Source organism: Ovis canadensis, chromosome 12 (genome assembly GCF_042477335.2).
Source record: "Ovis canadensis isolate MfBH-ARS-UI-01 breed Bighorn chromosome 12, ARS-UI_OviCan_v2, whole genome shotgun sequence".
NCBI classification, from domain to species: Eukaryota; Metazoa; Chordata; class Mammalia; order Artiodactyla; family Bovidae; genus Ovis; species Ovis canadensis.
Genome location: NC_091256.1, coordinates 21211932 through 21224658, shown reverse-complemented (window position 1 = coordinate 21224658; position 12727 = coordinate 21211932). Strand labels below are relative to the sequence as shown.

Below are 12727 nucleotides of genomic sequence, written 5' to 3'. Positions count from 1 at the left end.
AGGCAGGAGAAGGGGATGACAGAGAATGAGATGGTTGGATGGCATCATCGACTCAACAGACATGGGTTTGGATGGACTCCAGGAGTTGGTGATAGACAGGGAGGCCTGACGTGCTGCGGTTCGTAGGGTTGCAAAGAGTCAGACATGACTGAGTGACTGAATTGAACTGAAATGAATGTTAATCAGGTGACTTTTGTATAAAACAGTCTAATGATGGGGGCTGATGTTAAGAGAACCAGCCATGTAATTAGAAGTTTGGAATTGTCAGTCTTACTTCTTGGATTTTGGGGAAGGGAAGAAGATTGAATAAGAGATTGGAGATTGAATAAGTTGGAGATTGAATAAGTCACCAACTACCAATGAATTAATAATGCCTATGTAGTGAGGCCTCCATAAAACCTCCCCAAAAGGATTTTCAAAGAGCTTCCAGACTGGGGAACTAGAATGCTTCCACATGCCCCAGTCATAACAGGCCCAAATTCTACAAGAACAAAAGCTCCTTTGTTCAAGACCTTGTCCAATGTATCTATTCATTTGGTTGTTAATTCACATCCTTTAATCTCCCTTGTAATAAACCAGTAATTTAGTCAGTAAAGAGGTTTCCTAGCTTCTATGAACTGGTCTAGCATATTTATCAAACCCAAGGAACTAAAGAGACTCTTGATGGAAATGAAAGAGGAGAATGAAAAAACTGACTTAAAACTCAACATTCAAGAAACAAAGATAATGGCATCTGGTACCATCACTTCACGGTAAATAGATGGGGAAACAATGGAAACAGCAAGAGACTATTTTCTTGGGCTCCAAAATCACTGCGGACAGTGACTCCAACCATGAAATTAAAAAAAAAAAAAATTCTTGCTCCTTGGAAGAAAAGCTATGACAAACATTCACAGCATTTTAAAAGGCAGAGTCATCACTTTTCTGACAAAAGTCCATCTACTCAAAGCTATGATTTTTTCAGTAGTCATGTATGGATGTGAGTTGGACCACAAAGAAGGCTGAGTGCCAAAGAATTGATGCTTTGAACCGTAGTGCTGGAGAAGACTCTTGAGACTCCCTTGAACAACAAGGAGATTAAAGCAGTCAGTCCTAAAGGAGATCAACCCTGAATATTTATTGGAAGGACTGATGCTGAAACTGAAGCTCCAATACTTTGGCCACCTGATGCAAAGAACTGACTCGTTGGAAAGGACCCTGATGATGAGAATAATTGACAGCAGGAAGAGAAGGGGATGACAGAGGACAAAATGGTTAGATGTCACCCTCGACTCAATGGACATAAATTTGAGCAAACTCTGGGGGACAGTGAAGGACAGGGAAGCCTGGCACACTGCTGTAAATGAGGTCAGAAAGTCAGACATGACTTAGTGATTGAACAACAACAAAGGAGTTGGGTGTGAGAAACTCTGATTTACATAGTCAGTTGTCAGAAGCAGAGCTGACAATCTGGGGCTGCCTTCCTCATCTTCCAGATGATCGTTGGCTCGGTTTCTATCTCCATCACTTCATCACGACTTCTGACTCTGCTCTCAACTTGAATCTATGTGAACTTCTGGATTTGGGTATTATTTATTGTTTTCTTAAATGTTGCTTTTCAAAATGACTTTGACTTGACTAGTTCCTTTCGTTTTCCTGGGTCAGAATTTTGCATCAGACTGAATCCTGTATTCAGCCATTTAGGTAGTTTCTTCATTACAGAAGAGAGTAAAGTTTGGGTGAGATGGGAGTGGAATTAAAAATTCTTAAGAATTTTTGTGATCACACTCAGAAAATTTTCCCTCTAAGATAATAATTTCTAGACATTTGGATTTTAAAAAGCAGTGAAGCAATCTTTGGTGCATTGATATAAATTTAACAACACTTTATTTTATTTTTTAATTTTTTATTTTTACTTTATTTTACTTTACAATACTGCATTGGTTTTGCCATACATTGACATGAATCCACCGCAGGTGTACATGAGTTCATAATCCTGAACCCCCCTCCCACCTCCCATCCCATATCATCTCTCTGGATCATCCCCGTGCACCAGCCCCAAGCATCCTGTATCCTGTATCGAACATAGACTGGCGATTCGTTTCTTACATGATAATATACATGTTTCAATGCCATTCTCCCACATCATCCCACCCGCTCCTTCTCCCTCAGAGTCCAAAAGTCCGTTCTATACATCTGTGTCTCTTTTACTGTCTCGCATACAGGGTTATCATTACCATCTTTCTAAATTCCATATATATGTGTTAGTATACTATATTGGTGTTTTTCTTTCTGGCTTACTTCACTCTGTGTAATCAGCTCCAGTTTCATCCATCTCATTAGAACTGATTCAAATGTATTCTTTTTAATGGCTGAATACTCCATTGTGTATATGTACCTCAGATTTCTTATCCATTCATCTACTGATGGACATCTAGGTTGTTTCCATGTCCTGGCTATTATAAACAGTGCTGCGATGAACATTGGGGTACATGTGTCTCTTTCAATTCTGGTTTCCTCGGTGTGTATGCTCAGTAGTGGGATTTCTGGGTCATAAGGCAGTTCTATTTCCAGTTTTTTAAGGAATCTCCACACTGTTCTCCATAGTGGCTGTACTAGTTTGCATTCCCACCAACAGTGTAAGAGGGTTCCCTTTTCTCCACACCCTCTCCAGCATTTATCGCTGGCAGACTTTTGGATCGCAACCATTCTGACTGGTGTGAAATGGTACCTCATTGTGGTCTTGATTTGCATTTCTCTGATAATGAGTGATGTTGAGCATCGTTTCTTGTGTTTGTTAGCCATCTATATGTCTTATTTGGAGAAATATCTATTTAGTCCTTTGGCCCATTTTTTGATTGGGTCGTTTATTTTTCTGGAGTTGAGCTGCAGGAGTTGCTTGTATATTTTTGAGATTAGTTGTTTGTCAGTTACTTCATCTGCTATTATTTTCTCCCATTCCGAAAGCTGTCTTTTCACCTTGCTTATAGTTTCCTTTGTTGTGCAGAAGCTTTTAATTTTAATTAGATCCCATTTGTTTATTTTTGCTTTGATTTCCAATATTCTGGGAGGTGGTTCATAGAGGATCCTGCTGTGATTTATGTCGGAGAGTGTTTTGCCTATGTTCTCCTCCAGGAGTTGTATAGTTTCTGGTCTTACGTTTAGATCTTTAATCCATTTTGAGTTTATTTTTGTGTGTGGTGTTAGAAAGTGATCTAGTTTCATTCTTTTACAAATGGTTGACCAGTTTTCCTAGCACCACTTGTTAAAGAGATTGTCTTTACTCCACTGGGCTTCCCTGGTGGCTCAGAGGTTAAAACGTCTGCCTAGAATGCAGGAGACCTGAGTTAGATCCCTGGGTCAGAAAGATCACCTGGAGAAGGAAATGGAAACCCACTCCAGTACTCCTGCCTGGAGAATCCCATGGAGGGAGGAGCCTGGTGGGCTACAGTCCATGGGGTTGCAAAGAGTTGGACACGATTGAGCAAATTCACTTCACTTCACTTTACTGCATTGTGTATTCTTGCCTCCTTTGTTGAAGATAAGGTGTCCATAGGTGTGTGGATTTATCTCTGGGCTTTCTATTTTGTTCCATTAATCTATATTTCTGTCTTTGTGCCAGTACCATACTGTCTTTATGACTGTGGCTTTGTAGTAGAGCCTGAAGTCAGGCAAGTTATTGGCCTGTAGTTTTCTTTTTTTGTGGCATCTTTGTCAGGTTTTGGTATTAGGGTGATGGTGGCCTCATAGAATGAGTTTGGAAGTTTACCTTCCTCTGCAATTTTCTGGAAGAGTTTGAGTAGGATAGGTGTTAGCTCTTCTTGAAATTTTTGGTAGAATTCAGCTGTGAAGCCGTCTGGACCTGGGCTTTTGTTTGCTGGAAGATTTCTGATTACAGTTTCAATTTCCGTTCTTGTGATGGGTCTGTTAAGATTTTCTATTTCTTCCTGGTTCAGTTTTGGAAAGTTGTACTTTTCTAAGAATTTGTCCATTTCTTCCACGTTGTCCATTTTATTGGCATATAATTGCTGATAGTAATCTCTTCTGGTACTTTGTATTTCTGTGTTGTCTGTTGTGATCTCTCCATTTTCATTTCTAATTTTACGGATTTGATTTTTCTCTCTTTGTTTCTTGATGAGTCTGGCTAATGGTTTGTCAATTTTATGTATCCTTTCAAAGAACCAGCTTTTGGCTTTGTCAATTTTTGCTATGGTCTCTTTTGTTTCTTTTGCATTTATTTCTGCCCTAATTTTTAAGATTTCTTTCCTTCTACTAACTCTGGGGTTCTCCAACTCTTCCTTTTCTAGTTGCTTTAGTTGTAGTGTTAGGTTATTTATTTGACTTTTTTCTTGTTTCTTGAGGTATGCCTGTATTGCTATGAACTTTCCTCTTAGCACTGCTTTTATAGTGTCCCACAGGTTTTGGGTTGTTGTGTTTTCATTTTCATTAGTTTCTATGCATATTTTGATTTCTTTTTTGATTTCTTCTGTGATTTGTTGGTTATTCAGAAGTGTGTTGTTCAGCCTCCATATGTTGGAATTTTTAATAGTTTTTCTCCTGTAATTGAGATCTAATCTTAATTCATTATGGTCAGAAAAGATGCTTGGAATGATTTTGATTTTTTTTTTTAATTTATCAAGTTTAGATTTATGGCCCAGGATGTGATCTATCCTGGAGAAGGTTCCATGAGCACTTGAGAAAAAAGGTGAAATTCATTGTTTTGGGGTGAAATGTCCTATAGATATCAATTAGGTCTAGCTGGTCTAATGTATCATTTAAAGTTTGCGTTTCTTTGTTAATTTTCTGTTTAGTTGACCTATCCATAGGTGTGAGTGGGGTATTAAAGTCTCCCACTATTATTGTGTTATTGTTAATTTCCCATTTCATACTTGTTAGCATTTGTCTTACATATTGCGGTGCTCCTATATTGGGTGCATATATATTTATAATTGTTATATCTTCTTCTTGGATTGATCCTTTGATCATTATGTAGTGGCCTTTTTTGTCTCTTTTCACAGCCTTTGTTTTAAAGCCTATTTTATCGGATATGAGTATTGCCACTCCTGCTTTCTTTTGGTCTCTGTTTTCGTGGAATATCTTTTTCCAGCCCTTCACTTTCAGTCTGTATGTGTCCCTTGTTTTGAGGTGGGTCTCTTGTAAACAGCATATAGAGGGGTCTTGTTTTTGTATCCATTCGGCCAGTCCTTGCCTTTTGGTTGGGGCATTCAAACCATTTACGTTTAACATAATTATTGATAAATATGATCCCGTTACCATTTACTTTATTGTTTTGGGTTCGGGTTTATACACCCTTTTTGTGTTTCCTGTCTAGAGAATATCCTTTAGAATTTGTTGGAGAGCTGGTTTGGTGGTGCTGAATTCTCTTAGCTTTTGCTTGTCTGTAAAGCTTTTGATTTCTCCTTCATATTTGAATGAGATCCTTGCTGGGAACAGTAATCTGGGCTGTAGGTTATTGTCTTTCATCACTTTAAGTATGTCTTGCCATTCCCTCCTGGTCTGAAGAGTTTCTATTGAAAGATCAGCTGTTATCCTTATGGGAATCCCCTTGTGTGTTATTTGTTGTTTTTCCCTTGCTGCTTTTAATATTTGTTCTTTGTGTTTGATCTTTGTTAATGTGATTAATATGTGTCTTGGGGTGTTTCGCCTTGGGTTTATCCTATTTGGAACTCTCTGGGTTTCTTGGACTTGGGTGATTATTTCCTTCCCCAATTTAGGGAAGTTTTCAACTATTATCTTCTCAAGGATTTTCTCATGGGCTTTCTTTTTGTCTTATTCTGGGACTCCTATAATTCGAATGTTGGAGCGTTTCATATTGTCCTGGAGGTCTCTGAGATTGTCCTCATTTCTTTTAATTCATTTTTCTTTTTTCCTCTCTGATTCATTTATTACTACCAGTCTATCTTCTATTTCACTAATCCTATCTTCTGCCTCCGTTATTCTAATATTTGTTGCCTCCAGAGTGTTTCTGATCTCATTTATTGCATTATTCATTATATATTGACTCTTTTTTATTTCTTCTAGGTCCTTGTTAAACCTTTCTTGCTTCTTCTCAATCCTTGTCTCCAGGCTATTTATCTGTGATTCCATTTTGATTTCAAGATTTTGGATCATTTTCACTATCAATATTCAGAATTCTTTCTCAAGAAGATTCTCTATCTCTTCCTCTTTGGTTTGGTTTGGTGGGCATTTCTCCTGTTCCTTTACCTGCTGAGTATTCCTCTGTCTCTTCATCTTGGTCATATTGCTGCATTTGGGGTGGCCTTTCTATATTCTGGTAACTTGTGGAGTTCTCTTTATTATGGAATTTCCTCACTGTGGGTGGGGTTGTATCAGTGGCTTGTCAAGGTTTCTTGGTTAGGGAGGCTTGTGTTGGAGTTCTGGTGGGTGGAGCTGGATTTCTTCTCTCTGGAGTGCAATGGAGTGACCAGTAATGGGTTATGAGACGTCAATGGTTTTAAAGTAACTTTAAGCTGCCTGTATAGTGAAGCTCAGGGGTGTGTTCCTATGTTGCTGGAGAATTTGCGTGGTATGTCTTGCCCTGGAATTTGTTGGCCCTTGGGTGGTGCTTGGTTTCGGTGTAGGTATGGAGGCATTTGATGAGCTCCTATCAATTAATGTTCCCTGGATTCAGGAGTTCTCTGATGTTCTCAGGCTTTGGACTTAAGCCTCCTGCTTCTGGTTTTCAGTTTTATTTTTACAGTAGCCTCCAGAGTTCTCCATCTATACAGCACTGATGATAAAACATCTAGGTTAAAGATGAAAAGTTTCTCCACATTGAAGGTCACCCAGAGAGGTTTACTGAGTTACATGGAGAAAAGAAGAGGGAGGGGGTAGTTAGAGGTGACTGGAATGAGATGAGGTAGGATCAAAAGAGGAGAGAGCAAGCAGACCAGTAATCACTTCCTTATGTGCACTCCACAGTCTGGACCACTCAGAGGTGTTCATGGAGTTATACAGGGAAGAGGAGAGGGAGGAAGTCAACAGAGGTTGCCAGGAGGACAAAAGAGGGAAATGAAAAGGAGAGAGACAGATCCAGCCAGTCACCAGTTCCCTAAGTGTTCTCCAGTGTCTGGAACACACAGAGATTCACAGAGTTGGGTAGAGAAGAGAAGAGGGAGGGAGGAGACTGAGGCCACCTGGTGGAGAAAAAGGAGAGTCCAAAGGAGGAGAGAGTGGTCAAACCAGTAATCTCACTCTCAGGTAAAATTGGGTACTGAAGATTGGGTTTTTAAATGTACAAAATTGACAACAAATACCAAAAAGCAAAGATTAAAAATCAAGAGTAGAGGTTGGATTTTCAAAAATACAATATTAAAGAAAAGAAGAAGAAGAAAAAACAAAAACAAGAACAAAGCCATAAGAATTATTAAACAACAACAACAACAACCGCAAAAAGACTATATACGGCATTTGCTTTAAAAAGCTTGGGACTGGTGCATGGGGATGACCCAGAAAGATGTTATGGGGAGGGAGGTGGGAGGGGGGTTCATGTTTGGGAATGCATGTAAGAATTAAAGATTTTAAAATTAAAAAAATAAAAAACTAAAAAAAAAATAAAAAAAAAATTAAAGGCATTTATATCCAGTGATGTTGAAAAAAATAAAATAAAATAAAATAAATTAAAAAAAATAAATAAAAATAGGGTCTTTAATTTTAAGTAATAGTAGGTTATAAAAATAAAAATTAAAATGAAAGGAAAAATAGAGGACTTAAAATTTTTAAAAAGTTAAAAAAAAGAAGAAGGAAAAACAATCACACAACAACATCAACAACAACAACAAAAATGAATGATCATAAAAATAGTAGAGCTGTATCTGGCTCTTTCTCTGGTGTTGTGGGTAGTGTGGGGTCGCTTCCAAGGCAGTTTCGTCTGTTTAACTTCTGTTTGCTGGTCTCTTCAGTGTCTGATTTCGCCCTGACATGGGGGTGGGGGGGTGGGGGTGGGGGGGAACACTTTTTTTTTAAGGCTCACTTGTTCTGTTGCACTGTGGGGAGGGAGGGATGCTGCAAACTAATAACAGTGGTGTGTGTTTGCAGTGTCTCAGCCCCGCTGGGCCTGCCCCTGCTTGCGGAGCACACCACTCAGGCTCTACGTTGCTCCGCTGGGAACCATCTGAGGCCGGCCCTAGGATGCATGCACCTCCCCAGTCTAAGCCGTCAGGCTCGGTGTTCAGGTAGCCCTCTGAGGCACAGATTTGATTGGGCCTCCCAGGTCCAAGTAGCTCAGGGGTTTGGCGAGCACGGTCGCTGCAACTTATCGCCTTTCCTATCTCTGCTGCTCAGTTTTCTGGGTGTATCGCTGGAGTCCCTTCTCAGGCGGATGATGACTGTCCAGAACCCACAGAAGAATTAGTTAGCAAAGAAGCCTTAGTTAGCAAAGAAGTCTTCTTGCGTTTTGGTAGGTAATGTCTCTCTTGGGCTGTGATTGCCTCCTTCCAGCCCTTACGGCTCTGGCTGCCTGTCACCGGAGGGGGATGGTCTGTAGCCAGCTATTTCTGTTCTATCCTTTGTTCTGTGTACAGTCCTGGCGGTGTCTTATATTCGAGCTTTTTGCGTGGTAGCTATCCCACAGTCTGGTTTGCTAGCCCAAGTTAGTTTACTCTGGTTATGCACAGGGCGTTCTGGCCCGATTCTTAAAAGCACTGCAGCCCACGCCTCTAGCGCCTCCCTGCCCAGCCGCCAGTTGCTAGTGGTGGATGCAGGCATCTGCGCTGCTTCTCTGCTGGGGGAGTTACTGTTGGGCTCATAATCTGTTGGTTTTATTTATTTTTCCTTCCTGTTATGTTGCCCTCTGTGCTTCCAAGGCTCACCACAGACTCTGCAGCGAGAGTGTTTCCTGGTGTTTGGAAACCTCTCTTCTTAGATTCCCTTCCTGGGATGGGACTTCCTTCCCTGCACGGAGCTCCCTCCCTACCTCCTTTGTCTCTTTTTTCATCTTTTATATTTTTTCCTACCTGTTTTTGAAGACAAAGATCTGCTTTTCTGGATGCCTGATGTCCTCTGCTAGCATTCAGAAGTTGTTTTGTGGAATTTACTCAGCTTTGAAATGTTCCTTTGATGAATTTGTGAGGGAGAAAGTGGTCTCCCCATCTTATTCCTCCACCATCTTAGGACCGCCTCAAATTTAACATTTTAAAAAGACTATTAAAACAGAATGTTGTCATCTAATATAATTTCCTTTAAAAAAAAAAGTAAACCACAATAGAAGAATATCATCATTCATGTATTTGTTCCATAAATGTTTCCTGGGGATTAATTAAATGCCAGGAATATTTATGGCCCCCTGGGCCTTTCACTGTTTGAAGGTCTCCTGCAGAGGTATAGGTCACCAGTTTGCCTTGGGGACAGAAGCTCTGGCAGCAGCAGTCCTGAGAGGCATGGCATGTGGCTTAAGTCCTCATGAAGGAGGTCACCATTATTCCCACTATAGAGCTGCTGAGTGGGCAATACACAAACTGGAGAACCATTATACCATAGAAGTTCTCACACTGTTGCAAAAGTTCTAGGCTCCACAACAGACTTCCCAATCCCCTGGGGATCTAGCAAAGAGACTAAGAATCCCCAGGGAAGCTGACTTTGAAGGTCAGCAGGATTTACTTACAGAACTTCCATAGGACTGGGGAAACAGAGACTCTTGGAGGGCACTGAGACACAGGGGAAAGGAGCAGTCACCCCATAAGAGACGGAGGCAGACATGCCTATGAGTGTTTGGGAGTCTCCAGTGGAGGTGTGGGTCTATGGTGAGCTGCACTGACAAGAGCATTCCTGGAAGGCGCAGCTCCCTGGAATACATCCTTTTTGAGGAGGTTGCCATGACCACTAACATCTTTTGGCCTCAGCTAAACTACAGGGAGGAAACACAGCCACACCCATCAATAGAACATTGGATTAAAGATTTACTGAGCATGGCCTTACCCATCAAAACAAGACCCGGTTTTCCCCACAAGCCTTCTCTCCCATTAATAAGTGTCCATAAGCTTCTTGTCCTCATCCATCAGAGAACAGACAGAATGAAAGCCACATCACAGAAAACTAACCAAACTAATCACATTTTAGTCTTTCTGATTTTGGTAAAACCATTGTCATGAAATAAGCTTTATGGACACCTAATATGATACATTTTTAAATCAAATTATTGAATTGGGTGAATTTAGATGTCAGTAAATATATGGATATGAGAGTTGGACTGTGAAGAAAGCTGAGCACCGAAGAATTGATGCTTTTGAACTGTGGTGTTGGAGAAGCCTCTTGAGAGTCCCTTGTACTTCAAGGAGATCCAACCAGTCCATTCTAAAGGAGATCAGCCCTGGGTATTCTTTGGAAGGAATGATGCTAAAGCTGAAGCTCCAATACTTTGGCCCCCTGATGTGAACAGTTGACTCATTGGAAAAGACTCTGATGCTGGGAGGGATTGGGGGCAGGAGGAGAAGGGGACGACAGAGGATGAGATGGCTGGATGGCATCACCAGCTCAATGGATGTGAGTTTGAGTGAACTCTGGGAGTTGGTGATGGACAGGAAAGCCTGGTGTGCTGCAATTCATGCAGTTGCAAAGAGTCAAACATGACTGAGCAGCTAAACTGAACTGAAATGACACTTTTGAGAAAGCCTGCTTATATTTACATTGATCTCCTGTGAAAATGGACCAGACCCATGGAATTCCATTCAACAATCAAGATGTTTTAGAAACAGCTTTCCACCTAATTAAACTGATAAGAACAGATACTACACTTGATCTTAGCCAAAAGACTGAGAAAACATTTCACAAGATGGTGGAGAAAAGGAAGTGCACTCATCTCCTGTGAGAACTCCAAATTACAACTTGCTGCCGAACAACCACTGACAGGAGGATGTTGGATCACACCGGTGGGGGTGGGGAAGGGGTGGGGGGAAGATACCCTATGTCCAAGGGCAAAGGAGAAGCCCCAGAAATATGGTAGGAGAAGCAAAATCATGTTTAGAATCCATCCCCATTCCTGCCAGAGATACTCAGAGGTGCAAAGAAAAGCTTGTGCACACCAGGAGACACCACAGAGACTGAGCCAGACCTGCCTTTGAGTGTTTGAGTATCTCCTGTGGAGGTACAGGTCAGCAGTGGCCTGTCTCAGGGGAAGGGGCTCTGAGTGCCCTGGACCTGGGTGTGGCATAAGCCCTTTAGGAGGAGGTCACCATTAATCCCACCATAGAGACACGGGAACTTACAAAGATGAGGGAAACAGACCCTTGAGGGCACAAACGAAAGCCTGTGTGCACCAGGACCCGGGAGAAAGGAGCAGTGACCCCAAAAGGCACTAATCTAGACTTGTCTGTGAGTATCCAGGAGTCCCTGGTGGAGGCTTGGGTCAGTGGTGGCCTGCTGCAGGGTCGGGGGCACAGAGTGTGACAGTGCTTGTACAAGACATTTTGAAGGAGGTCTCCATTATCTTTATTACCTTCCCCATTGTTTGATCTCAGGTCAAATAACAGGCGGGAATATAACCCTACCCATCAACAGAAAATTGGATTAAAGATTAACAGAGCATGGCCCTTGCCCATCAGAACAAGACCAAGTCTCTCCTACAGTCAGTCTCTTCCATCAGGATGTTTCCATAAGCTTCTTATCCTTATCCCTCAGAAGGCAGACAGAATGAAAACCACAATGGCAGAAAATAAATCAATCTGATCACATGGATCACACCTTGTCTAACTCTATGAAACTATGAGCCATGCCATGTAAGTTCACCCAAGTTGGATGGGTGATGGTGGAGGGTTCTTTTTTTTTTTAAATTTTAATTTATTTTTTATTTATTTATTTTTTTAATTTTAAAATCTTTAATTCTTACATGCGTTCCCAAACATGACCCCCCCTCCCACCTCCCTCCCCACAACATCTCTCTGGGTCATCCCCATGCACCAGCCCCAGCATGCTGCACCCTACATCAGACATGGACTGGCGATTCAATTCTTGCATGATAGTATACATGTTAGAATTCCCATTCTCCCAAATCATACCACCCTCTCCCTCTCCCTCTGAGTCCAAAAGTCCGTTATACACATCTGTGTCTTTTTTCCTGTCTTGCATACAGGGTCGTCATTGCCATCTTTCTAAATTCCATATATATGTGTTAGTATACTGTATTGGTGTTTTTCTTTCTGGCTTACTTCACTCTGTATAATTGGCTCCAGTTTCATCCATCTCATCAGAACTGATTCAAATGAATTCTTCTTAACGGCTGAGTAATACTCCATTGTGTATATGTACCACTGCTTTCTTATCCATTCATCTGCTGATGGACATCTAGGTTGTTTCCATGTCCTGGCTATTATAAACAGTGCTGTGATGAACATTGGGGTACATGTGTCTCTTTCAATTCTGGTTTCCTCAGTGTGTATGCCCAGAAGTGGGATTGCTGGGTCAGAAGGTAGTTCTATTTGCAATTTTTTAAGGAATCTCCACACTGTTCTCCATAGTGGCTGTACTAGTTTGCAATCCCACCAACAGGGTAGGAGGGTTCCCTTTTCTCCACACCCTCTCCAGCATTTATTGCTTGCAGATTTTTGGATCGCAGCCATTCTGACTGGTGTGAAGTGGTACCTCATTGTGGTTTTGATTTGCATTTCTCTAATAATGAGTGATGTTGAGCATCTTTTCATGTGTTTGTTAGCCATCCGTATGTCTTCTTTGCAGAAATGTCTATTTAGTTCTTTGGCCCATTTTTTGATTGGGTCGTTTATTTTTCTGGAGTTGA

The 12727-nt window shown here is 41.2% G+C and overlaps 1 pseudogene; it reads right to left on the bottom strand.

Annotated features, from left to right (window-relative positions):
• Window positions 1-10637: 10637 nt before the first annotated feature.
• Window positions 10638-10760, bottom strand: LOC138416718 (U2 spliceosomal RNA; annotated as a pseudogene).
• Between the last annotated feature and the right edge of the window lie 1967 nt (window positions 10761-12727).